We start from the raw sequence: 27,195 nt of genomic DNA on the forward strand, positions 1-27,195 counted from the left end.
AGTCATAGTTTTACATTTTAAAATATCAAATTTCAAGTAATGGGACCCAACTGAGTATTTTTAAATACATACGAGGTCACTGTTTTCATCAGGCAGGCTTTAATAATCTGCTTTTGGTCCTAGTTGGTTAGTTTGATAACCTGAGCAGGGAAGATGCAACTTCCAATTGATTTCTAGCTGTATTGTCAGCCATCTCTATTTTTAAACAAATGGCTTCCTTAATTTCATAGTAATTCAGTGATAGAGCAGCGGTGGTATTTTAGTGTCAACAAGTGACTGAGTGTCCTCACTTTGTGAGACACTTGTGGGGCTTGTCTGTGGTTGTGACTGCTTCCTACTTGGAGGGGCTTGGAAATCTTGGTTTGTGAGGCATGGCTCAGCATTTGAAAACATCCATGTTTTTCTGACTGTGAATGCAGTTTCAGTCGTGATAATCCAGACATAATGACAGTTCACATTGAACTACTAAATGTTTTTTGGCAAATGAGCTTGCATTATTTACATTAATATGATTAGAATGCATGGTTAGCATAAACGCACCCTCTATTCAGTGCAGGATGAGAGTTGTTCGCTTTGGGTTTTCTCAAATTTAAACTGTTTAATAGTAGTTCAGTTTGTAGAGCCCTTCTGCAACAAGGATCATCTTTGCTTGCTGTTTGGTGAATTTTATGTTCTAAAGTAAAAACAAAAAAAAGTTTCTATCTTGACTATTAGGAAGATGCAATGCCTTTCTCACTTTGGCCTGTCTCCCAGCACACACATCTTGCAGAATTTGAATTTTTGAGGGATTTTCATTCTTAATATCATTAAGACTGCTCACAGTCTGCAAGTGCATTGCCACTCCATCCACTTTGTGATGGGTGACTTAAGAAGAGAGCAGGTACATTATCAATACAATTGTGTACATTATCAATAAAATCCTATCTTCTAAATTAGCCTAGCCTAATGCACTTACAGCTGAGAGAGTGATGTTTGGTAAGGGAAGCAGGGATGGATTTTTAAGTATTAGTGTATGTAACTTTCTCAATTCTTATTCTGGTTGACCATACTGCTTTTTTTATTTCCTCATGGTTCTTGTTGGCCCTTGAAAATCATGGGGGTGTTCTGAGTAAATACAGGGGAGTCATCTTACGAAATTGTTTTACTCAGTCCGTGAATGCCACTGAAACATTTGCATGCAAAAATGTTTCAGTGGCATGTAGGAGGAGTGCGAATGAAAATCACAAGGCATAGATTAGCTAGACTTGTGCTTGGATTGGCTTTGTTGAAGGGAAGAATTGAAGAAAACTGTTCTGATTCCTTGATTCCTCCCTGCACTGAGATTCTGAAACGCTTGTTTCTGTGTATCTGAGTCCCAGAATTGTGGAAGCTGCATTTACTGTCTTTGGAAAGGCATGGACGTGCAAAGTACTGACATCGAACTAAGGATGAAATATCAACAAATTTCAATGTCAAAACTGATGTGGTAGAAGCTACATATGTCTGGCAGCCCAAATGTATGTTCTAAAAATCAGAGTTTTCTTCATCTGGCACTTTTTGAAATTAGTAGTGCTTTAAAACCAAACCTTTGTTTGCAAAAGAAATCCATATAAGTGAGTAAAACCTAAGTAATTTCTTCCTATTAATGGAAACTTTAGAGTATTAAGGCACAGTTGGTTTGCAGCCCAGGTTAAATCAGTACAGTAAAGATGATAAATAGTATATAAAGACTTCCTTGCTGAAAGTGGGTATACTGACATACCACAGTCTGGAAGAGAGGTCCTGAATACTCACGTTTAATATCTGCTGCGGTCAATACATTTGTATATTCCCTTTTGTAAGGTGACCAGTCATAACCTTAAGATAGTCAGAACTTGGTCCCCTAGTATCCCACTAACAAATTATTTCAAAACTTCCCTGCTTTGACTAAAACTTTATTCCAGGATTGTGTCTAAATGTATCAACGACCAGTTTGCACACCTGGCTAAAATTGATATTTTCTCTCGGTGTTTATAAAGGCATCTGCGTTCCCTCTGAGTCTGTGTAAACTGGTGAACTGTTTGCTCTGTTCATGTTGGGGAGGCTCCCCCTTTCCCCCATCAACCTGGGAGACTTGTGTTTAGACTGCAAGAAATACAGAGAATCTTGTGATGTGGCTGACTAGGTATGCTCATGGTATTCACTTTAGGACAACATTCTGCTGTCAATCTTCCTTGCTTAATATTGCATTGATCTCACGTGTGTCCTTTGTGCTATTCGTTGTTTCCTGACCACATTAGATGCAGGCAGTGCCTTGCACAATGACTTTTTTTTAATGCTTCCCTATATGTCTCTTAGGAAATGCCTTACTTCATGTCAAGGATAGCTTTTTTCTTTTTTCAGACCTTCATCAAATTGGTGATGGAGTGAATGTGTAATCAGCTCATGCATGTGAGTACCTTCCCCTCTGTTACTTCCAGCTGTCATAGCAGAACTGCTTGTCTTACTTGGGTCCTGACCTTGCCTCCAGGACTGATGAACTGCATTCCCTGTCACCACTTTCATTCATGTGGTTCCTCTCACCTGCTGGTCTAGTTGTTTGGTGCAATGGAGGTTCCTCTGTGCTTTTTGTCAGCAGTAATTTTTATTAGACATCTAGGTTGTTTTGCTGCTAGTAAAACTGTTAAATAAAGCTAGCCCCAAGATAATTCTTGGCAACCTCTTCTAGTGATCTGTGTCCAGCCTGACTTTTTTTTTTCAATTGATTTCTGTGGCCAGTTGGTTAGCAACTTTGCTATTCTTCTACTAAGATCATTGCCAGCTTTATTAAATTTTTATGCAGCTGTTGTCAGGTCCAGATGAGATCTACAGATTTTCCTGGTCTCTTTTTTTTTTTTTTTTTTTTTTTGTACAAAGTTAATCTGCTAGCATTGACTTTGGTATTTCCTTCTGACTATTTGCCTTAATCTGAAATCTTGCTTGTTGCTGATTTCCCTTTCTCCCCTCGCTTCCACTCTAAAGACAGGTATTCTGTTTGCTCTCCTGCCATCAGAGTATACCTCCCGCTGCTTTTTTGTCTGCTTCAAAAGTACAGATTATATTTTTTAAATGTTTATATTGGCTGGAGGTGAAGTAGGCACAATAACTTAAGAATGCATGAAAGTTTTATTTGCAGCTATATGTACAATTCAATCTGCCTTTTCTTGCAGAAATCTGTAGCAGTATCATCTGCTTTCCTCAAGTCGTGCTCAAGAAGTTGTTAGTCTTGATTTCATGCTGGTTGTGATAGTTTCCGGGCCTGTTTCATAGCAGGTATCCTGTCTTTGTTTCCTTACTAAGAAATTTTCACTGCCGGTTACTTCTTCACTTAGCTTCGATGTGTTGTTGAAGAACTTTGGTTTTAGTATATTTTAAATAAAATTTTTTTAAAGTTTTAACTTTATTCCTATACTTCAACATACGAGGTGCAGCTTCTCCTGTCAACTCCTTCCTTGCCTTTTGGGGAGGTGTGGGGAAGCCATTTATCTAGTTAGGGCTTTTTCATCTTGCAAGTTGTGTACTGCACACTGCATTCCATGAGGCATTTCCAGATTAATTTCTGCACATCTAATGAAGCAGCAGCTCAGCATTTTCAATTTAGAGAGTCTGAATTCCTCAGTCTACCTGATTACTTAAACTAGTTCCTTTTGCTTATTACTCATTTGAGTCAGTTAATCTCCTGCAATGCCTGATTCACTGTGATGTTTTTCATTCTAATAAAATAAAATCTCTGCTAAAGGCTGGTTTCTTGTATTCTGCTACAGTCTCAGCACTCTGAGTAAGGCTTTTTTTTTTTTTTTTGGACCCAGTTGCATTCTGTTTGTTCTTTTGCAGTGATGCATGTGTTGGTGCGTTGTGTTTTTTTTTTTTAAATCTATCACAGTCTTAACAGGTGTAGAAGTGTACTGCCCCTGCCTCTACTGGCTTTTCGGAGTAGAGTATACAGTTCAATGTGTTTAGCTACTAAGACTCTGCTGTCCCTCTGAAATTGTATTTAATTCAAGTTCATCAGTTTTGTAGTATAGTTGTCTTTTTTTTTTTTTTTTTTTTTTTTTTTTTTTTTTTTTTTTTAGTACATAGCTACTTCAAAGTCTTTTATCTGGTCATGCTGTTTACCAGGACAGGCTATTTGTCTGCCTGACCCCTGTTCTTTATCAAGGACCCTAGTCTTTTATCAGACAATCTGAGATAAAAGTCCTTCTCAGCTACATCCTCATTTTCCTTTGCTAGTGCAGTGAGGTTAGGTGTGGAAACTATGTGGGTGCCAAACAACTTTCACTTCTCACTTTCATCTGTAAATCCCTTCTTGGGTGTGTCACCTTGTCCTAGAATGTCAGTGTCCTTGTCTCATGAATAAGAGTCCATCAGCAGAAGAGCCCTGATGGGTGACTCCGAATAGTGTTTCACCCATATCTCTCTCTCTCTCTCCCCCCTTACATTAATACCTCTTCATCAAATCCCTTGAGGTACAACTGGATCAATTGTTTGAAACCCTGCTATATAACTAATCTCCACATTCTGCCCCTGCCACCTCTGTTCTTTGATGGTAGCTTAAGTAACCTTAAACACCCAGAAAGTGTGTAACTTCAGATCAGCAGGGAAATACATGAAGTGCAAGGAGGAAGGCTGATATATGCAAATCACTTGATATGATTGTGAAAGCATTCACTTAAATGTGACTTTATATACTTTATAAATAGATGCAACTTGAGATTTTTTAATATGAGTGAATGTATGATTTTTTTTTTAAAACTTAAAATATTTATAGGCAATTTTCTTTCCCCATAAAATTACAGATACAGTAGTAATTGTTGCCAGAGTTTTTCCAGCACTCGTTGCTACAGCTAAGGCAATTTTGCAGGCCACCAGATGTAGAGAAAAGAATCTGGTAAATAAATAATTCTGGAATTTGTAGACCTCATAATTATCCACATCTATTTGTTTTTTTCTGCAGGAAACATTCACAGAATAAACTTACTGTGAATAGGTTGCAGCTTCTGCAGGATGGCATGTATTTATTCTGGAGGATGATACGTATTTACTCTGATGGATCTTGTTTTAACATAATTGCTTTTTAAGTAATGCTTCCATGAAAGTTTTGTGAATGTTTAGGCCTCAACTGTCTTTGACCTGAAGCTGATGATGCTTTTTGGTGTGTGTGGTTTCTCTGTGTAGATGTGACTGAGGAAAAGAAGGGGTTATGCTTATGTAGGTGTTCTAATTTCAGAGAGAAGCATAAAATCTCTCCAGTATTACTGGCGGCAAGAAAACAAATAACTTTTTTTTTTCTGGTCTTCTCTCCTGCTAATCCCCAGATCCAGATTTAGTGGACAGTCAGTAATGGTACCATCACTGCATGCTTATTTTCCCAGACTAACACCGTGGTTGCTTTGGCTCATCTTCCCTGTTCTTCTATCCTTCCACTTGTGCAGGTTTTTCTACTGCTTTCTTAAAAGGCAGGATGTGGTATATCTCTACTCACTGTACCTGACATGATGGTTTTAAATGTGGGGAGAGGGTGAGAGGTGGTTTGGTGCTCGACGCTTGTGCAGCCATACCCGGCAGGCTGCCCTGCCTGCATCTGGTTGCCACTGCCTGAGGTGGAATAGCCCAGCTAGGAAGAGCCCTGTGGAGTTCTAGGTCGCTCAGCTCTCATTCACAAGTTAACACGTAGCATTAAGAGTATATTTATCTATGGTAGATGCATCGTGTTGTGTGTGTGGGCTTTTTGTTTTGGTTTGTTTTTTTTTTAACATTCATCTGCACTACATAGGCTGTTGTGATCTGGCAGGGTTTTAAAATAAAAATGCTTTCTGTAAGAGTGACACAACTAGTATACAAAGTGCCTGCAGTATTCATCCCTATTTTTGATGCTATTCATCCACGCTTTGGTCTGTTAATTCAGAAGAAAGAGTCTTAATGGCAGTGAGTGTCATAATTTTGCACTTTATCAGAAGTGAGTGAATAAAGCCTGTCTACACCTGCACCGACAGTAGGGAGCCTTTTTGTTCTGCAGCAGCTCAGCTAGCAGTGGAACATGGATGACCCACTGCAGAACACTGCATGTCAAGAGGCTTGCTTTAAAATCTCTCTTAAGCAACAAATAGACATAGTTCCTTTAACCTGTTCAATCCAGCCTGGTTTGCACCTCAGAAGTCATTGGTCAGAGGACAGAAAAAACTGTGGCACACTACCTTTGGCCATATTCAGTGTAGTAGGTTCTTCCTGGCAGACAGACCTCCAGCTGCTGCTCCTACAGTGCATGTGCAGCTCTAACACAGGCAAACCTGGCGTCTGAGCTGTAATGTGACATTCGGTAATTCGTATGGTCTGATACTTTCTTTTCCGTAAGTAGCATTGTTCTTCTTTTCCCCACTCACCAAAGACGAGGATGAAGAATACCAGAACTGTGAAAAATTAAGAGTTTGGCTCAGTAAAGAAGAAGATGGATGAAAACAGAGAGAAAGTAGGTAGAGGGTACAAGCTGGGTGATGGTTTGGGGAGGAGGGAAGGGAGTTTGCAGTTATGGCCTGAGAGAAGGTGGGCAGACTTGTCATTGCAGCAGTGACTTTTTAAATTTAACTCCCTGAATTGTAGAAATATGGTGGACACTTCCATTACATAGCGACCTCTGAAATGAAGATGAACAGGAATGCTGAATCTGTAGGACACGTCTCTAGCTGTCAGCCGAACTTTCTGCCTGAAACCCATTACCAGCTGAGAAAAGGAAATCAAAGCCTGCTATGCAGAACTCTTCCTTAAATCTTTTGAAATCCATATGTGGTATGAGAAGGCAGAAGAGAGAACTTGTTTCATGCCTTTATGGGGGTGCTGCAGTCTGCTGCCATAGCAGATTTTGGACCCCCTTGTGTTGTACCTCATGCCAATACAGCAGCTGCAGGGAAGGGTCAAGCTGTGTGCGTGTTCAGGAGATGTGCTCCTCCTCTTCCTTCTCAGTGGTGCCTGGCTAGGTGGCACAGGAAGGGGTGTGTGGGTACTGATTCAGAGGTCCAAAACCAGATTTTAGCGACTAAATATTCTTTATTGGCGGCGCCGGGTGTACGGGGATCCTTCCACCAATCATACACACCCGGAGGGGCAGATTACCTTCTATTTATATAATGAAACAATGAATATTCAGTTAACGCCTATACATATTCATTACCTGAACCCGCCTACCCTCGCTTCGTATGCTAATTAGCTTATCAGTCTTTTACGCTTGCGCAGATTCTTCCAAAAATTGTGGGCCGGGGTCTTTAGAATGTGGGCAGTGGTCTATGGGAGGAAAGCCGTAGGTCTTCCTCATGGTGTGCTTTTCACCTTAGGTCTCAAAAGTGATGAGTTGGCAGACTTGTAGAAATCTTTCCCAGGGTTTTTACAATACCCCTCATAATTTTACTCAAGGACATCCAGCTGTCCCGTTATCTCCTTGGTAGGACAGCTTGCTTTGCAGGTAAGGAGGACAGCTCGCCTTGCAGAGATTTGCAACTTTCTTGCCAGAACAGTCTATATGATCTTTCAGACATTTTAACCCCTTTGTGGCTATACAATTACAGGCTCATTTATGCATTAAAATGAATACTGGTTTATGAATACAAACTTGACCATATTATATAAAGCTTATTCACATCAGTACCAGGGTAGATTGCTGGTAAAGGCAACATCTTTACTGGAAACACGGGGAAAAGTGAAATTTGGAATGGTTTGCTAATAAAGCAACAAGATGGCTTAGCTTGAAAAGGTGCAGGTATGTGTGCTTCCATTGCCTGCTGGCACTGGAACCAGAGTGACAGGAAAGCAATTGGCCTCTTGAAAATAGGAGTTCTGAAGGAGTGTTGGAGACTTTAATGTAATCATCTTCATGGTTTCCTTCCTGCTTCTCTGTTGTAATGTGCAACTGAGGGTGCCTGTGTGCTTTTTCTAACGGGAAGATTTTTTTTTTTCCTCCTTGAAAGACAGAAGAGCTGAGGGGGGGGAAGCTATTAAATTCTGAGAGCTATATTTAGCTCAGAGCAATTAAAGCTAGCACTATATAATGACACTTGTAACTAGCTTATCCATCATGCCAACTATAAGATTTTAATGTTTGGTTTCAGTCAGACTTGGCATTACTTTTAGCTTTTGCTCACATTCATTAAACTCTGAATTTTAGAAGACATCTATTTGTTTGTTTTGGTCAAGTCACTTTCTTACTGTTCCCTGTCATGTTGTTTGATTTTATTTTTTTTTTTTTGACACAGCCTAATCCTGTGTAGCTTCTGAAAGGGGTAGTTCTGCTCTACCCTCTTGTCTACAGCTGCCTGATTTGCTCTTTTAATCTCCTATATGCTGGCTGCACATTCATGCAGTGAACTCATTAGTGTGAACTAAAAATCTGACTTTTTTTCCTGGTTAGTTATTAATTGGATTAATTTCCTACTCTGTTTCCACTCTCTAGTAGTGGTGTTACTGGTTTTAGTGAGAGTTGCAGCAGAAATAAAGGGCTAACTTTAAGAAGGGAGAAAATGGGCTGGTTGCTCCTCAAGGGCCCGGTTCTGCTTGCTGCAGATTTACACCAAATTACACTCTATTGCCAGATTAGGTCTTTGTTATGCTCCTGGTAGGCATTTCCAGGAGTACTTGGAAGTGTGTAGCTTCTTTGGGACTCATACAGTACAAAACAGCTTAATGAATTGTAGAGTTGTTAAAAGGTCAATTATTGCACATTTGTTCTTTTTCTTTCTTGGGTATTAAATAGCTAATTTTCTCTGCTCCGCATTAAATGAGCGTCCCTCTATGATGCTCACATGAACTGTAGTCACCCACTGTGAGATTGTTTGTAGTTCAATTTCTTCTTCTATTCCAAAGTATCAGGCTCTAAGACTTTTCTAACATTTGTATGTCTGTACAGGTGTGCATTACTTCTTTATTCTACAGGAACAAAAAATAATAATAGTAAATCAATCAACAGTGCAGTTTAGCTGGTCTGGATTTCCCAGATAAATTTAGAAAGTGTGTACCTGTATCGCAAAATACTCTGAAACAAAATATCATACGGGTACATCCCTATGCTCACTGATCAGACTAGCTCACTGGAGAGCAGTGGGGATCATGGAAACTTTTTTTGACCAGTAAATTGTGGGCAACATTTCATTTTGGGAGGAGGATCTGCTGTATGTACAAAAATGTGGCAAGATTGTGGAACAATAAAGGCATCAGTTGCCTATATGGGGTGACCAAGGGGCTGATCCAAGCCTCGGCTCCCTGATGGACTTCTCAAATACCTTAAGAAACATCAGTCAAAGTTAAGGCCCCTGCATTTGGTTTGTCTTGGGTGGCATGGAGTTCATGAATTCTGCAGTTGTGAAGACAACACTGAACTCTTACACAGGGGGCTGCATAATAAAGTGGAAAGTTCTAGATATTGTTTTGGGTAACTCTTAGCTAAATAAAGGCTTTGAGATGGAAATGGTGGAAATAGCAGCTCCCCTTTCCAGTCCCCTGACCTGTGGAGTTGCTGCAAAGGTCTGACCTTGTGGGCTGTGTTGAAAAGCCCAGTTATTTCTCTTGCTTTTTTGGGATAGTGTTTTATTTATTTAGGCCATCGCATGTTTTGGAGGTCAGTGCAGAACTGCTGATGGCCTGATGTGCCTAGTGAGGGAGACGGCTTAGGTTGTGCCTCCTTGTATCTGTTGCTTTCCTTTGGGGTCCCCCTAGGGTCCCTGCTATTTCAATGTGATATGTAATATGCTTCTGGTAACTAACATAATTGTCTGTTACCTATATCAGCTAATTTTTATTCCTATTTCTCTTACATGCAAGCAACACAAAGAATTAAAGGCACTATTTTTTCAGACCTAGGTATTTTTATTTATTTTTTTCAAAGACTTACCATAAGGTAATGTTGTTGCCTTAACCGTGAGAAGTTTTTGGTGTATGATTAGTTGGAAGTTTCAGGTGTAGAGCAGCTTAATTTTTGAGTTACTGGGAGAAACACCTGCCATAGATCTGGGAAAGTCCGAGTAATAAAATCATAAAGCTGGATCATCACTTAAATATGTTATTATTTCAGCTGCATCTGCCCTCTGCATGCTCATACAAGCTAAAAAAGTCAATAGACTCTTGTATTAATACCTATTTTAGGTCTCTAATCTTAAAAGGCAGCACAAATGAAAGAACCTTAGATTAATCTAAAATATCAAAGTTAACATGTGAAGTGTTCTTTCTTACTCTAGTTTTAAAGACTTCTGCCCTTAATATTTGGGTTATTAAAAATATGCAAGTTTATACATTTAAAAAAACTAATCCTAAAATTAAATCACAGATGTTTAGACTTCAAACCAGCTGGGGCAGTGGCATTTTCACAATGTAACACATAGAAGCAGCAAGGAATTGAGTGTAAACATGAAATTAGAAATTATTATTTGTAGACAAGTGATACAAGAAGACAGAGGTATTGCTTAAAACTCAGCTCAGTGAGTTGAGAATGGGGAAAAAGATTTATTTTCTTTGGAAAATATGCTAACACTTTAACAATAATATTCAGTAAGGGTAGTAATGTAAATAACTCAAGAAATTCAGAAGAATTTAGTTCATTACTGAAATGAAGCTGTGTGGTCTATTGAGAACATATAGAAATAATAACTAAGAAAAAATAAATTGTAACAGTGGATACTGGTTTTGAATCTAGGGTACAAATAACTGGAAGACTTCTGTTTTTCATATTGATTTTGATGAAAGCTGGGGAAAGCCTTGGAGCACTGGAGGAAGCTTAACGATGTGCTAGTTTTTATAAACAGTAAATGATACGTGGTGCCCGGACACTGGTTACTCTGGTGTTGATTACAGACTTTTGGAGAGATTATCATCAAGCTGATATGTGACCTGACTCGGTGGAACAGAAATTCAAATCTAATCATTGGAATGAAGAACCATATGGTCTATGAACATAGAGACTAAACCATTGATCCTTTTTAGCTCAAATAAAGCACATCAATGCTTAATTGTATGTCTAGAAGAACTGAAGGACGTAGCAAGGAAATGGAATAGGTAAACCTGAAGTTGTGCTAATGTAACCTTATGTTCTACTGAGACGAGGGTAATTCTTCAAAAATACCACAAAGCTGTGTTACTCTGTCATATGTGATTTCTGTTTGGTAGTATTCATATTGTACAGAGAAGTTCTGCAGGCTGCTAAAACCGTAAGGCTGGATTGCCTTTAGAAAAAGTGCATTTGACTAAATATTAAAACTGCGTGGTTAGTGCTTCAAAGCAACAATTGAATAGTGGTATGAGTTTGTCAGAGTAGTAACCCTGGCATCTTTCTGTACGGGATTATTCTGTGTCTTTTCTTTGTACTGACAAGATGTTTGTTTGAGTGGGTTCCCTACACCCTCAGCAGAGTTACACACTTGTGAAGAATTCTGGATCCTTGGGGCAAGAAAGATTTCTGTTAAAAAATGAATTGCTCCGTTAGTGTGTTACTAGACTGAAACTTAGTTGCTTAGTTATATAGGAGAATGTTGCTAACCTGAACTTCTAATATGTATGTTTCAGGAAAGGAAGATGTAGCTGTAGGTGCTGTATTTTAGGGAAGTAATTTTTTGGGGTGGAACACGTGAAAAAACAGGGTAGAAAATTTTCCAGATATTCATATGTTGTACTCCTTACTTGCTTTGTGTGCTTCCCAGGTATGAAAGGACAATGCAGCAGGAAGTTTTATTTCTCATCTGACTTTCTTTTTTTTGTTTTTCAGATCCAGCGCAAGACTCCTGTGAGCTTGCCACATCTTGCCTAATGGAATTGCTCAGACTTTCACTGCTGTAAAGGAGGAGGAGATTTAGATTCTTCATAGTTGGCACTGAAAGACTACCCACTTACTGTAAGTTGGTCTGCCTTATATCATGGATGTGGTGCTCTCCCTATAGGAAAGCAGAAGTTAAATTTATGTGGAGCCTGTTTTGCCCTAGAGGGGCAGCTGATGAAAGAAGCTGTGTAAGAAGCTGCTTGCCATGAAGAATCACTCCATCAATGGAGAATGGGAGAGGACTGCAGTATAGCTGGCATAGAGGCAGTACTTCAGCCCCCTTTTGGGATGATACATTGTGCTTAATTGCATGTGTAGAATAATTGAAGAACCTAGCAAAGAAATTGAATAGGTAAACCTGAAGCTGTGCTAATGTAACCTTGTATTCTGCTGAGATAAGGGTAATTGTTCAAAATACCTCAGAACTGTGTTATTTTTGAGGGAACTGGAAAAACTATTTGTTGGGTTGTACGGTTTCCCTTTAATCTTAGGCTTTGGGGTTTCCACTGGTCACCTACCAGGAAAGGATTCTCACCCATTGCGCTCTTCGTGGTTTGTGTCTCATTCTGAAATGCTCTGTACAGACTGCAGCCAAAGATAGGCTTTTGGCAAGGTTGAGATTGTTACCAGTGATATTGAGAAACCGTGTGTGTTGCTGACGGGCATGTTTTTTGCCTGAGTGTTCGCTAATTGTGAGATTTATCATTAAAATAAAATTGTGTCCCAAGTCATATTGCCAATTATGGCACTTGTGGTGTTTTACCTTCTCTGACAGCATGTCAAAGTACTCACAGTGCATCCTGAATACTTAATAATTTATATTTTGGGGTAGGGACATTGATAATGTACTTGACCTTCCTGGCTAGCTGCTTGTGCTACATTTTAACATTTTTTTAACATATTCTTGGCCTTTGTAACCTATAGGCATTAAAATAATATGGGGCACATAGGACAGGTGTGATGATCTAAGTCTTACATGCATATAATTTACATATTTGTTTGCGGTTGTGAAAGGCTGGATGTTCTGAATTGTGCAGTTCTTGCAGTGCTGTGATTGTATATAAACTAATGTCTTGAAATTAGTGTTAACGGGCCTACGTGGATCTTTTACCTGTAAAGCAGAATATAGCACTGCTGTTCTGCACTGATTTCCCATTATACTCACATCTGTATGTGTGTAGGCTTAGTCACTGCTTTAAGCTTGGCAAATTCCTTTAGACTAAATCTCTCACAGTTTCTGTGTGAGCATGTAGAAGGTATCGCTAGCTGTATATTGCCCAGCAGGACTTCCTTTCCTCTGGAAAGCTGGAGATGAGTCATGAAAACTGAAGTATGTAGCAGGCACAAGGGTTGAATCTTTGCTAGATGTGGATGCTGTAAAGCACAGTAATGTCCATGTGTGTGTTCAGCTTCTACAGATTAGCAGCTGAAAAAGAGTTGGAGGAGGAGACCAAGGACTGGAAAATACTTGGTTTATTTGTTTTGGTAGGTACTGCCCTACTGCTACAATGGGCTCTCTCTGGGAGGTGCCCTATTGCTATAGGATCCTTTTACCTATGCAGATAGCAGAGTTTATCAAATACAATTACAAAATAGTTAGCTGTTTATATTGGGAAGTTTTATGTTTAAGTAGCAAAGCAATGTTTTATGATTGTCTAATGACTTTCAAAAAAGTTTCAGTGTACCTGGCAGAAATTAATATAGACCTGCCCTGTCCCAGTGTGCAACGTGGTTATTTTATTTGCAGGGGGGTTCCTGTGGAACAGATATATTCATGACTGCATGTGGAGTCATGCAGGAAACCTGTAAAAAAGTCAGGGCAAGACCTCACTGCTTTATCCTAATCTTTCCAGTGCAAGAATGTTGTCCATTGAAAGACAGTTTTGATAGTTGCTGAAAGGAAGGGTGGTAGATCTACAGGGGTAAAAATACTAACGAGTTTCAACAGTTATAGAAAGGGAATGTTTTGTTGCTCCTCCAATAGCTGTAGCAGAAGGCTGCAATGAATACTGGTATTTATCTTAACAATAATAATTTTGTTTTCATACTGATGTAGTACCATCCTGTTGGCATATATTCTTGGAATGCATTAATAATTTGTAATACCCTTTTTCTGTGATACATTAAATCTCACATTTAACACATGGTGTAATTTCACTGAATAGCTCTATGCCTTTGGAAGAGGAAAAAACCAGTACTTGGTGCTCAAAGTGAATTCACCTTAAAGTTATCTTAAATGTGTTTTCACACAGTTGAAAACTGAACCTGTGGCTCTTACAGAAGCAGTTTCCATGTATTACTGACCCTTGGGAGGAATTTTTTACTGCTGTCTTGGATGTAGGAAAAAACAATGAAGGAAGTGATCCTCAATCATAAATTTTATTAAGAAACTTCATGGAGCCCCTGTGTATTCCTTTGTTTGTATTTTGTCTCAGTTTTGCCAACCTAAATTTCCTAGCTTAGTTTTTCAGTATAAATATTATGTACATCTCTCACTTGGACCACTGACATAGTAAATCTTACGAAAGGTATTTAATTTTACTTTGTCAGCTGAATATTGACAGAAGTGTTGAGAATATTGACAGCTCGACTGCTGGCTCTTTGCTAACTGTCTTATATGAGAAGCTCTTTGTACAGATATAAATTCTGTGCTAAAATGTGCCATTTGCCATTTAGTACTTCTTTCAAAGGAAACTGAGGTCAAATTTCAGTGTGCATGTATCTGTAAATCCAAGAATAACCAGTGTGCACAACCCTAGCTGCTCTTTGTGTGCAAGCTCATGTCTCTGAGTTTAAGCTACTTCTCCCAGATGAATTCCAATGTGTTTCTTGTGGATTTAGTTATGAACACTTGCACTAACTTGTTCAATGGCTAGTAGCATAGGTAGATGATGTTCCTGCAAAAAAAGTGGAGTAGGGGAGAAAAAGGATGTTTGTCAACTTATTGTCTTACTAGTTGCTATTGAAACAGATTAATTTTATGTTATTGTTTAAGACTAAAATAAACTATACATATGAGCATCAGGATGGGCATCTATGGGAAGGGAGGGGTGAAGAAGCAGGATAACTTGACCTCATAAGAGCATAATTTATAACTTTTAGTTTCGATCATAGGTACTTTAGTCTTAAACAGATAAAACCTGGTTAGACAGAGGAGCTGTTTGAAACTGGACTGCTGATTCAGTATGATTACAGAACAAAGTCATTTTTAGAGTTTGTGTCAGTAAAATTAAAAGTGTTTGAAACTATGAAAAGGTGGATCAAATGTACAGGCACAGTTTCGTTAATACAGCATTGTAAATCAGTCATAGCTTAAATGCATCTTTTACGGCAAGTTGTCACTGGTAAATGCCAAACTTGTCAGGCTGATGTTGGGCTTGAAGTGGTGTGAAAAGGTTGTGAACTCCTTGGTCCTGTGGTGTCAAGGCCACAGACTGATCCCCCTGCAGTAGGGACACTGTTTGCCTCAGACATGGTAATTCAGATCTTTTTAATAGTTACTGCTTCCTACCTTGGGAGAGACTATGAACTCAAGCGGCTAAAATAGGTAATTAGCGTAACCAAAAGTGACTTAGATCATGAATCTAGATCATGAGATCGTTATCAAGAGAAGACCATGAATCTTGTTTCCTGTTAATCAAATTTTTGATTCCTTACGCAGAGGAAAGTAGCAACTGCTATGTGTCTCATTGTTCCAGAGACAATCAGGATAGCCACCCTGCGTTTCGGCAACAGGAACAAATTGCCTTCTTACTAGCATTACAAGGAGAATTATGCAAAGTGAGGTTCTGCATTTTGCTTCCAGAAAGTAATATGGATAGTGCAGATTCTTACCACTGAAAATGTTTTCATTGCATTCTCAGTGAGCAGGAGCACATGCTTTTCATCAGAATGTCATGAACTCAGTCAGTCCTCTGATGTAAATCAGTTTTGTGCTTGGAAAAGCCATGAAAACTTCCCCCTCATTTTAAGAGTAGCTCTAAGATACTGTCTCTGTCTTTTGGTTTGTGTTTGAACCTATGTTTCCATCAGCCGTATCTTTCTAAAAAAAATTGGGTAACTTTTTCTTTCCTTATGTAAACTCTGGTAAGTTGTTTATTTGTCCACTAGGAGGAGAATGAAAAGAATGTTTCATATACATCAGAAGGCAGAAGATTTGTCACATTTCAAGGGTGCCCTTAGAAATTTATTTATTACGAGCTTCAAAGCCCCTTGCTTTCCAGCTGTGCAACAGCAAAGGTTTTGCATGCAAGCTAATGGCATGAGAGGGGAAAAGAAGGCTGCAGTTGTTGGTGGACTTCTTTAGTAGTATGGTAATGAGAATGTGGGACTGAATCTTCAATCTTGGCATATGTAATAGTCAATGAGATATGTTTTTGGCCTCTAGTGACTCTTTTGCTCATTCACTGACTCCTAGTTTAAACGCCTTTTACTCCCATGTGCTCTTGCAAAAAGGTCATATCCTCATTTTAATTCATAAGGCAAGTTCTTTTAGCAGTAAGTATTTGAAGAAAAATAAACCCTATATTGTTACTTTAGGTTCTCAGAGGTTTCCTGTGCTAAGCAGAGAAAGATGATGGTTAAACTAGGTACTTTTCAAGAAGAAATAAAGTTTACTCAATCTTTAAAGTAATATGTTAACAGTATAGTTTTTTTAAAGGCACCTGTGTAAAGCTCACAGTCACTGTGCTTCTGTAGTAATGTGTGTTAATCTTGTTTTATCCTCAGTTGTTGGTCCAAGCGTGTAATCAGTTGAGGATTTTTTTTTGTTGCAAATCTTATCAAAGCATATATAAGGAATGGAAAAAGGTCAAACCTGACCAAAGATAATTATCAATGGTGATTAATAAATAGAAATATATTTAGGAAAATTAAACACTTGCAGTATTTGTTTAGTAAGATTTTTTAAAAAAACCTTAGACTTCTATGCATGTGCCACAGGGGAGAGAACATCTACTATGGAGACACATGCTTTTTAGTTACAAAACCATAGCAAGAACATTTGAGAAGAAAAATACGTTCCCCTGTCAGCTGAAATTATGTTGGAAGAACATTAAGATTCTGGCAGAAAACCAGGCACAGTCTTATCTGGTAGGGAGTAAAACATGCTGGCTGGTAACTTCCAGGCGCGATAGCGAGCATCAGAGCAATATAGTATAAAATTATTATTAAAATTTTCAAGAAGATTTCAATGCAGCAGCATGTTTTACTGTAACTTTCGCTGACCTTCCCTTTTGTCCAGGTGAATTCTGTGCCTCCCTATCTCCTGGAGGAGACTTGGGCTCTGCTACTGTATTTTTGGAGGCTGGCAAGTTATTAAAAAAAAAAAGGGAAAAGTTCTTGATCTAAGACCAGATTTCATATGATGCCTTACCTTAAAAAATAATAAAAAGATTCTTTATACTCATCACCCCCCAGTTTTTGTCTGTGTATATATTTTTCCCCAGGAGTTTTTTCAGTACTTAAATATCTGAACAATTTGACAGCTGTCCACAGGTGTGTTTGAACATACTGCAAGTAGTAGCTTATTTTAAGCAGCAGGAATTGTGCTTTCAGAAAAATAAAATAAATTATTATTCTACTTTAAAAGTGTAATACTAGATGATTAGTGACAATGTTAGTACCAGAAAATTGTCCTTCTGTAGTGCAGCAGGTGTTTGGAAATGCTAACAAGCTGTCAGGTGCTAAAAAAAATGAAATAATTTTAATTCTTGGGGGCTCTTACATTAGCTAAAAGGTAATGCTGTCAGCTACAATCATAGTCCAGAGACAGCCGTGCTCACTGTGTTGGCAGTGAAAAAGCTGCATGTTTTTTCTGGTTGAGAGACATCGATAGAATTTGGTGTTGCTGCTGAGAAGGATAAGGAGAACTGCAAAAGTGCCCTGTTCCTTTACGTGTAATTTTAAGGCAGCTCTTATTGAGCAGCAGCTCTTTGCTTCTAAAGGTTGAAACCATTTGCTAATGCAGTTTTTAACATTAATGCTGGGCCACTCCTTACCTGATGCTTTTATTTTTGTCATAGCTGAACAAAATTATATTAACAAGTGGTTGGCAAGGTAAAAGGTGTTCTAACGTATGCTACTTTATAGTTTTACCTGTAACACCTTCCAGCATCTGACCAGCAGCTTTGAGAGAAAACATTTGGTTCAGGAGAAATGGAAAAAGCATTCATCGTTTAGCTCAAGCTCTGGGACTCTGAAGGAAACTGGAGGGAGAGAGACAGGCTGCAAAGTTAAGAACTGAAAAGTTCAGTGGATTTTGATTTGCCATAAGCATAGTATAAATTTGCAAGTTTTCTCTGCCTTTGGCTTTTATAGCAAGTAAACTTCTGACTAAATTTAGCATGTTGTAATGAAATGGGGATGCAAAAATATAAACAAAGCAGACTGATTTCTCTACCCATAAAGAAGAAACATGCTATATATCTCTGTGGACATGTAAATTAAGGTGATACTGGGAAAATGACAAGTGTCCCTAAATCCAGAATAATTTATCTTTTGTTTGCTTTAATCATTTTTGTATGTTTGCTTTTTATGAAGATATGGAAAGACTGATTCTCATTAAAACACAATGAACTATATGTGGATATTTGGTAATAAATTTAGCTTGGCAAAACAAAGTACTCTCACACAGCTGTACATATTTGCTTCATTAATTAAGAATTTATGTAGCATTGCATATGTCTAATTCTGATTCTTAGCTTTACACTTTATTACTCTTGGAATGGTAAGTAAGATCATATTCTGTTTGTAATCTGTGGTAAGCTGTATTTCCACAGAAATTGGTTAAAATACTGAAAAAGAAGTTTTAAACACTAAATTTTAAAATATGCAACATACATAGGACTAATTTACTAAACCAGAAATGCACAATTGTACCACTGTACTGATTTGTTTCTGGTTGTACTTAAGCAGTGTAAAAGCTGTTCCCTTCCAGAGTTTGTTGGTATTTTGTTAATTTATTAGGTGAAGAATAAGCAATATTTTCAGTTCCCAATTGCCTTCCCTCCTCTGAGTGAGCAATAGACAACACATAAACCTAGGCAGCATACATTACCTGAAGATGACGTTGGTCTAAAATATACTTTTTGTATATTTTAGACTTTTGCTAGAAAAGGTCATGTTAAGTTTCCAGAGCAGCCTGGATTCCAAGTGAGTGATTGACAGCTCTTTCTAATCTCATGGTTAGAGTCCCCTTAAAACCTTCTATTTAAGCATATGCTACTTCAATTTGCTTTTTCAGCTTAAATCATATTTAGTAGACTATCATCAGGCAGTGTAATCATAATTTGGAAATAAAATTTCAAAGTTAAACATTTTGACAAGGTTATGTTTTATTTTTATTTTATGATTTTATGATTATTTTATGATCATCTTTCAGGCTGTTCAGAATGACCACAGTTTCAGTTTTTCTAATGTTCTGTCGTCTCCTTCCTTTCTGTTCTTCTAATGGGAAAGGCAACAGATCATAAAATATGCGAAAGCTTTAACTGCCGCATCCTAAATAACAATCAGATAGTAATTCAGTTTCAATAACGCATTTTGCAAGGAGTAACTACCAAAGACTTCTAAATTAAATTCAGTTTCTGCTCTGCAGTGTTAGAGTTTGGAAAAGAGATTAATGGATAAAATAGGTTCTTTAAGTAAACATAAAGGAACGAAAATGTAAATAAAAGTGAGGTGTTTTCTACAGCAGACCACTGAGCTTGGAGAATTTCTGGCACATGCTGTATCTTTACTTTATGACCAATTATCAAAGCATGCACGACTGATAAAGGTTTTTGCTTGATTTGGTTTTCTTATAAATCAGTCCTTGACAGCATGCACTTTTCTTTCTTTCATGCGTTGTTGTTGGAGGATGTATTGGAGAGAAGAAATGGGAGGTCAGCAGTGGGTGAGGGAGAACTGTGGCTGGCTGTAAGAAATGGGGGTGTGGGTGGGTTACTGCGTTAAATCATCTTCTTGTCTTTGTGCAGCAGGGGCTCTTCTATAGAAGTAGGCTGTATTGAGCGATTTTCCAGATAAATACTTGGATGTATCAAGTTTGGAGACGAAGCTTCTTTCCTTACTAGCTCAAATGGTGCTGGGAGGTGGCTGAATAGTGAGAGTTCACTTGCCTGTTTTCAGTAATCCCTTGACCAGAAATTCTAAAGTTTTTAAAGTCTAAATGTAAAATTATTCTTCCCTCAGGCCATAATTCATGCTGTTGCTTAGACAATGAATCTAGAAGGCTGTTTGTTCTATCTGGCCAAAATGTAGCTTGTGCTTCACCTTTAAAATTGTTGCATGCATATGATTTGTGTTTAGGGTTTGGTGGGTTTTTTCAGTACCATACAGTTAACAAGAAAATGTAAAAGGAACAACTAATTAAGAGGTGGTAGCTAAGTAACAGCTGTTAAGAGCATGATTCAGCATCTCACCCTGCAACTATCTCCCCCTGCAAGTTCTGAGGTTTTGATCTACCCTGTATTTGCAGACTCCTTGGTGAAGGAATGCTGGTGACCAGGGTACCGGGGCTGCTGTGATGGATGTTGTGGTGGGTTGACCCTGGCTGGACACCAGCTGCCCACCAAAGCTGCTCTACCACTTCCCTCCTCAGCTGGACAGGGGAGGGAAAATACAACGAAAAGCTTGTGGGTTGAGATAAGGGCAGGGAGGTCACTCAGCAATTACTATCATGGGCAAAACAGACTCAGCTCAGGGAAATTAGTTCAATTTATTGCCAATCAAATCAGGGTAGGGTAATGAGAAACAAAAAAGAAATCTTGAAACACCTTCCCCACCCCTCCCTTCTTCCTGGCCTCAGCTTCATTCCCGAATCCTCCGCTGCCTCCCCCACAGCAGCAGAGGGAAGGGGGCTGCTGTCAGCTCATCACTTGTGGTCTCTGCTGCTCCTTCCCCCCCAGGGGGAGGGCTCCTCATACTCTTCCTCTGCTCCAGCCTGGGGTCCCTCCCACAGGAGACAGTCCTCCATGGATGACTTCAACATAAGTCCTTCCCACAGGCTGCAGTTCTTAAACTGTTCCAGCGTGGGTCCCTTCCATGGGGTGCAGCCCTTCAAGGAAGGACTGCTCCAGCATGGGTGCCCTGTGGGGTCACAAGTCCTGCCAGCAAACCTGCTCCAGTGTGGGCTTCTCTCTTTCCATGGGTCCTGCCGGGAGCCTGCTCCAGCACAGCTTCCCACAGATCACAGCCTCCTTTGGGCACCTCCACGTGCTCTGGTGCGGGTCCTCCATGGGCTGCAGCTGGGTATCTGCTCCACCATGGACCTCCATGAGCTGCAGGAGGACAGCCTGCCTCACAGGGGTCTTCACCAGGGGCTGCAGGGGAAGCCCTGCTCTGACACCAGGAGCACCTCCTCCCCCTCCTTCTTCACTGACCCTGGTGTCTGCAGAGCTCTTGCTCTCACATATTCTCACTCCTTTTTCCAGCTGCAGTTGCAGTTGTGCAGTAAATTTCCTCCCTTATCACAGAGGTGGTGCTACTGTCGTGAATGGGCTTGGGCTTGGCCAGCGATGGGTTTGTCTTGAAGCCTGCTGGCATTGACTCTATTGGACATAGGGGAAGCTTCTAGCAGCTTCTCACGGAAGCCACACCTGTAGCCTCCCTTGCCATGCAAGCCCTATACAGATGTACTCTGTGCTTCTCTATGCCTGCCTCTGGCACTGGCCAGTACCAAATGCCATAGAAGAAAGTGCATCAGTCCTCATCCTGAATAGTTATAAAGCATTTGTTTTTTTTCAGACCCTTCTTATGGTCTTCATCAGGGTGATACAATCTGGTGTGAAAAAGGCTGTCTTTAAATTACTTTTTTCAAGTTCAGAGAAATTGCACATCCTATTCCAGAAAGTGTATACACAAAGCTAAATAAATTTATATTATAGGACTTGACTTAGGCTTTTTTTGTCTAATATATCCAGTTTTCAAGGCTGGTATAGGCAATTTCTACCAGCAACAGTTGCCATGACTTAATGTATCATCAACTTGAATAATAATACTCATTTAATTTAAAAAGTGAAACTACAAAAAAGAGAATCCCTAAACACTCAAGCTATACGGACTGTAACAAACTGTAGCAGCTGCAATCACAAACAAACAAACTTGGCCCTTGAAATGAAAGGGGGAGGAAAAACAAACACCTGCCCCCAGTGAAGTAGCTTTACACTGTATCATTAAAGCTCACTTGAAAAAATCAAGATGTCTTGTTCAAAACACTGGCAATGAGAAACTTCATTTTTTATTTAAGGCTGTTCTTTTCCCACCCCCAGAAATGCCTGCAAGTTCTCACTGGTTTTTGCTGTGTAATTCTCAAGTTTGTTTTCTCCCTGCAGTTATATTTCTTATGGAATATTTTTTAACAATATCACAGAAGTATTTGTCAAAAGAAGAAACACATGACATTCCTAAATCCTGAGTATCTTTCAGATTGTCAGTATGTCAAAACAGTATAACTGAAATGAGCCATGCTTTAGTAAAAGTGGATGTAGTGGTAGGAGAATGGTACCATGCGTCTATAGTCATCATCTCTGCATGGCAGTGGGAAGTACGGAGGGCAGTGACTACAGGCTTTGGAGAAATACAAGGAATGAAAGAAAGAAAGGAGTGATAAGAATTTCTTACAACTTTATCTTTGTGCACTTAAAATCAGATATTTGGCTTTGTATAATGCATGTATTTTTCAAAGCAGAAGTAGGTGTTTTCAAACCACGAACAGATTTCAGGGTTCTGTAAATCTTATCAGGGCAAAAATCTTATTTCTAAATGCATTGTGTTTTGTTCCTGTCAGTGTTGTCCTGCCTCTTTTATGTGTTTGAAAAAGCAAATTTGAAGATTTTGATACTGAAAGTGTTGGTCTCACCCCATTAAGACTGAAATGAAACTCAAGGTAAATGACTTTCAGAGTTTTCTTTTTTTCCTTCAAGTTCTAATGGAGGAAGGTATAAATAGCTCTGCAGAGTTATGTTGGTCAAGCCACAGATTATTTAGTGTGCGTCTGTTTAGGCAGATTTGAATATTTTGGGATTTATCTTGTTAGCATCTTCAGACTTGGTTAATTCATGACTAGCAGCACAGAATTCGAGGAACACTTCTGAAGTGGGATCTTTGGCTATAAGCTGGAGGCCTTTTAATAGTGGCTTGCAAAGGATAATGAACCACTAACACTGTCTTTTGCCTGGATATCTGGCTGTGTGTGGGATGCTCCAGCTGTACTGTTAGCATCATCACCTGTGGGAAGATAAATTCATGTTTCTCAGTTCCATAACTACACATCTCATTTTATTTAACTTATAGCCCAGAAGTCAGATCTCAACATGATAGATACAATGTATGCATTTCAATCACAAGGGCATTGTCACAGAAAAAAAGAAATGTGCACATTAGGACTTGATTAAAAAAAAGATCATTAGCACATAGGTAATAGCATCACTGCAGGTATATGTATGGAAAGCATGTATATAAATATACACAGACTTTATATAGGTATTGGAAATAAAGTAGCTTAATGACCAGCAAGAATTGTGGGGTTTGCTGTGGAAGGTGCTGCAGAAGTTCTTGGCCTGATAAATGGAATATTGCTGCCGAAGGTGTGTTTGGTAGGCAGCAAGGCTGCGATCCACCTGAGTGTCCCAGGCAGGTGGCACACGGACGGATCTGAGTACAGTGGCCAGCTCAGAAAGCCCAAGTGATGCAGATGTTGAGTGAAATGTAGACTCCGCAGCTCCTCAGAGCGAGGGGGCTTCTGCCTTAGCTTCCAAATACACTCTGTCATGAGGCTCGTGTAATCTAATAGGCGATGACCTTTAATTGTCCTTCAGCCTGGCAGCATCAGGCCGCAACTGCCACCATTATTAGAAAAAATTCTGTCATTAAGCTGGGGTCTGAGAACAACAGGTAACATGTTATAAAGTGCAGGTTAGGGAAGATTTACCTTCCTTTAGAAAGAATATTTTAATTTTTAAAATATATTATATGTATAACATATTAATTTTATTATATTATAAATATAATATTTTATTATTTTATATACATCACAAAAGTACTCACATTTCTGCATACATTTGTATTTCAGAGTACTCTGAAATGATTGTGAAAACCAGCGTTGCTGTTACATGTTTATTTCTGTTAGCAGTGGTGCACGAGTCCTGATTCAGGATGTTACAGGGAAGATCAAACCGAAGGCTGTTCAGTGGTTTTGGATAAATCGTAGCAACCTGATTTGGACTGTTTGTTTCCACATGATTAATTTAATTTGCTACCTGTGAAATACTCTGTTTCTGTGCATGTGGACATAAAGACTGTTTACTCTTAAGTGGATGTTGTTGAAATAATATCTTGCTGCTAGCTCAGCTGAAGAAAAGTCAGGCCTGCAGCATCCCTGAAAACGGTTCTGAATATAAAAAAGCCAGTGGTTGATTATGTACAAAATGTTAATTGTCGCTCTGCTCTGTTCAGACATAACTAATGTGTGACTTAATTTAGATACATTAGCTGAGAATCATTACATTCACATGGGAAGAAATGCATTTGTCACATGTATTTACTTTCTCATGCTTAATGCATAACAGCTTGACAATTGCATGCAGCTTGACAATTCCTCCACTTGTTGGTGAGTTTAAGCCTCTTAAATTTGCTGTATAAGGTGGTTAAGCTGCTGGTTTTAACTTCCAAATGCCTCATGCTTTTTCCATGTCCTCGTCTAGCTCTAGGAAATTATTCCAGGCACAGAGAGTGGGTCAGGGAGGAAGATGGAGAGATGGAGCTGTGAGTGTACAAACTGGCAACAGATGTTCTGTTCAAGCAGTTTGTGGAATCCCCAGGCAAAATTAATACTAAGTCAGATCCCTCTTCACAAGGCAGCAAAACCAGTGCATCACAGCATTTGCTAGAAGCTCTAATTATTTTAAAATACTGTATGCTGGAATTGTATGGACAGCCCACAAGAGCAAATGATAGACTTTTCAAAGTGAGTTGCTGGATGCCATGGGGAGTAAAGGCAAATTTACATCTCATTTTTGGGAATTATACTGAATTTTTGCATAGGTTGGTGGTTGGTCGAGATTTGCATTTCTGGGAATGCTATATAACTTATATATGTATGTATTATATATTAGATATGTATATACAATTTATGCAAAAGCAAAATGTGACATGTGAAAGCTTTTAATGCAGTTTTGGGTCAGTCTAAATGAACTGTGCTTTAGGGTAGGTGTTTTGGGAAGCAGGAGGATGCAGGCAGGTTTCACTGGATGCCATTCAGAGCCTGGCATATGGCTCCCATTTGTTCCGCTTTCAAAATCTTTGTTCAGAAAGCTAATAGTGCTGGATGGAGAGAAACATAAGGAGAGAGATCAGAATCTTTTTCTCCAAGTAATTCAATAACTTTTTTTTTACTTGATACATATATAAATTATTTGGATTTTGATGTGTGGGCTTCCTAAATGAACTGGCATGACCAAAATGAAGAGTTGTAATACAACACGAGGTGCTCAAGAAATATGTTGTGTTGTACTGTAGTCTGTATTTCTTGACTTTCACCTTTTAAAAGTATGGTACCCATTCAGCATGATAAGCGATCTATTCCTGAAATCACCTCTCCTGGTGATGCGAACGATACTGGAGTGTGACAAGAGATCCTGCTTGTTTTGTCACTGTATTTTATTTTAGAATTTGGTTACTGACTTGAAGCAATGATCACCTTTGCTGTTCATCTGCCTAACCAGGATTATAAAATCACACTAGAGAACAATCTTTCAACATCTCCCTCTGGGAACAATGCGGGAGTAGCTTCAGCAACAACAATTTTATGATTCGTCCAATTAGCGTGAGTTTTCTACTCTGGAAGATCATTATAATGAGACACATCAGAGGGCTTGTCCTTCAGTTAAAAAAAGAAACTAGTCCATTAGTTTTGTTAGGCAATCAGATACTTGTGGGGCTCTTCTTGACATCTTCATGTTGCTAACCATGAAATGCTGCTCATAAGTTTAATCCATAAAGAATTTGTTACATAGAAGCTCACCTCTTCTACTCCAGGAAAACCTGTAAGTCTTTGCAAAAGGATATTTTTGCAGCACTCTCTCCATTGCACACGAAGTAAAAATATGCTCAAACCATCTTGCTCTTTTCCCCAGATGCAGATGAGCAGTCAGGCAAGTTAGCATGCTGGAGGGTGACAGTCCGAAATAGGAGCTGGAGAACTGCTGGCCTCTGTGGCCACCTTGTTTGTTTGCTGCTAGGACAGACACTTGACTTATTTTCTTATTTTTGACTACAGAAGAGAAGACTGGAAAACTGCAAATGCTGGTGATATAACTTCTCCAAATGTACCCCTTCCAGCTGCCATTGGTCATTCCAAGATTTATCTTTAATGTGATGTGTGATGTAAATCCTTGTTATTTTGGAGTAACAAAAGTAAAAGATTTGAATATTTTGGAGATAATTTTATGATGTGCTTTAAAAAACAGTGTAAAGATAATGCTTAGGAGAAAAGATTGTGTGCATTTTATATGGCAATTTTAAATTTTCTTGACTTAAATTACAGTTCACAGTATTTTTTTTCCACATTCCTCCTGCAGCTCTTCACTTTCTACATGCATTTAATTTTTCTACCTGTTCACAATTAAATGCATAGAACAAAATAATGAATTTCAATTCAATGGTTGTGTTTTAACTGTATGGCACAAGTGTATTTTTTCTAGAAGAAAATGTGAGTTATGAAAATACTATAATGTCTGCAGACTTCAAGTTTTGTGGTCAGGACTTGGTGAAAACTTTGTACGTAGAGTTTCAGTCTTGAGCAGCCTTTGAAAAGATAAGTTTATGTCAAAAGTGCAATTTTATGCATAAGCTTAGTAAAGGTGTTTTTCTCCTTTATACATCCTGTATTTTACCATTTAAAACAGATGTACTTGAATGAGTTTCTCAGTCCTTTTATCCTAAAAATACCACTTGCTGGCAAAATTGTGGGAAACACAGTCAATGAAAGATGAATATTAATAAAAGTTAAGGAAAAAGATGTAGGTTAGCATGGGTGAAGTGGGCATGACTGTCATCTGTTAAGAAATTAGCTTTCAGTATTATGTTTCCGGCAACTTCATGTTATTTTAGACATTTTTATTAAAAACAAAAACTGCTTTTAGCACCTTCCTTTAAGAAATTATTTTTTTTTCTTTTTTCCTTTTCAGAAATTCAGGAAGTGCGTTATATGAAAAATCGGAAATTTTTAAATTATAAAAAATGCTAAAAAATATGGAAAATGTCTTAAGTATGTCAGGATGTGCTTTATGCTGCACTACTCCTAATTAACCACAGGTTTAATTTATTTTTGTGTTGTAAGTCCTGATGGTCTACAAAAGACAATACCATATGCCAGCATTTTAGAAATAAACAAACATGATGACAGGTTGGGAGGA

The 27,195-nt window shown here is 38.7% G+C and overlaps 1 protein-coding gene across 11 annotated transcripts in view; it reads left to right on the plus strand.

The window, feature by feature from the left end:
- OSBPL3 (oxysterol binding protein like 3) overlaps positions 1 to 27,195 on the plus strand; it is a 92,891-nt gene that overhangs the window by 8,618 nt on the left and 57,078 nt on the right. For 8 of the 11 annotated variants that reach the window (XM_080382165.1, XM_080382175.1, XM_080382166.1 and 5 more), the window contains one exon: positions 11,732 to 11,857. The gene's annotated coding sequence lies outside the window, so the exon portion shown is untranslated. Of the gene's footprint in view, positions 1 to 2,361; positions 2,410 to 11,731; positions 11,858 to 13,191; positions 13,268 to 27,195 lie in introns of all 11 variants that reach the window. The other 3 variants (XM_080382169.1, XM_080382171.1, XM_080382174.1) reach the window with 2 other exon arrangements.

Source organism: Falco punctatus, assembly GCF_963210335.1.
Source record: "Falco punctatus genome assembly, chromosome: 4".
Lineage (NCBI taxonomy): Eukaryota > Metazoa > Chordata > Aves > Falconiformes > Falconidae > Falco > Falco punctatus.